The 1,286-nt window shown below is 41.6% G+C and overlaps 1 pseudogene; it reads right to left on the bottom strand.

Annotated features, from left to right (window-relative positions):
* Positions 1-236: 236 nt before the first annotated feature.
* LOC126250223 (5S ribosomal RNA) lies at positions 237-354 on the bottom strand (annotated as a pseudogene).
* Positions 355-1,286: the final 932 nt, after the last annotated feature.

The following is a 1,286-nucleotide window of genomic DNA, read 5'->3' as shown; positions in this document are numbered from 1 at the left end:
TGATACACTGTTGTAAAAAAACGTAACTCCTCCCGAACAGGCCATGAAGGCCCAACGGCACCGACCGGCGTCCGCGTCATCCTCTCAGACCATAGGCGTCACTGGATACGGATATGGAGGGGCATGTGGTCAGCACACCGCTCTCCCGGCCGTATTTCAGTTTCCGAGACCGGAGCCGCTACTTCTCAGTCAAGTAGCTCCTCAGTTTGCCTCACAAGGGCTGAGTGCACGCCGCTTGCCAACAGCGCTCGGCAGTCCGGATGGTCACCCGTCCAAGTGCCAGCCCAGCCCGACAGCGCTTAACTTCGGTGATCTGACGGGAACCGGTATTACCACTGCGGCAAGGCCGTTGGTTCATACACTGTACTAGATGATAAAATTCATGGGCATTGCTTTTGTGTGATGTGGGCCTATAAATTGAGCCGGAGCCTTAATGGAGGCAGAAGAATAAATTTGGTAGTTTTAATTAAAAATACTCATAAAAAGTTTATCATGAAACAGAAAAATGTCCCTAAGATATTTTGCAGTATCAGTAGTTCTGTATATATATTTCAGTGTAATAGATAATTCATCTCCGATAGCTAATTTATTAAAAATCACATTGTGGTACTAAACTTCTGAAACTAATATAAAAGAGTTTCTGTGAAATATTATACGTCCCGCGCGATTGGCAGTTAAGTACAGATTCGATAACGCTACATGTCCGTTGACTAGCTTTGTAACGAAGAACAGTAACAGCATCCGTGTTTTAGCTTGTGAGCATTTGTTAATTTTACATTTTGTGGAAAATGGGGAGCGTAAAATTGCAGATAACCTAGACAATATGGTGTATTTAGAGAAATACAGGACCTATAAACTTAAAAGGATTTAGGCCCGTAGAAATAAGGAGCTGAATGTCCTAAAAAAACTGCATGTTTGTTGTTTAAAAGGAAATGGCTAAGAATAAGTCTCTTTACAGCTTTGATCGTAACTATTTCCAATGGAACGGCTTCCAGCAAGCTCCATACAGTGGAGGAATATATAGATCGTAATTATCTTTTCACATCAGTGACACTGGCGTGGCAACTAAATTCATTTGTGTATGCGAGGATTATATCCTTATATTATCTGCTGGCATTCATTGGGATATGTGTGGGTTTATTTTTTTGCCGTTGCAGGGAATATTTGATAGCACTGAAGTGTTTCTCTGTTTCTTAGTACATAACAACAGCTGTGTGCAATGATTAAATGCTCAGCCGTGAAATGCGTGGCAAAAACACATTTCGTACAAATTTCATGCATATATT

Source organism: Schistocerca nitens, chromosome 3 (genome assembly GCF_023898315.1).
Source record: "Schistocerca nitens isolate TAMUIC-IGC-003100 chromosome 3, iqSchNite1.1, whole genome shotgun sequence".
NCBI classification, from domain to species: domain Eukaryota; kingdom Metazoa; phylum Arthropoda; class Insecta; order Orthoptera; family Acrididae; genus Schistocerca; species Schistocerca nitens.
Note: the sequence above shows the minus strand (reverse complement) of the source record. Positions and strands in the feature narration are given on the sequence as shown.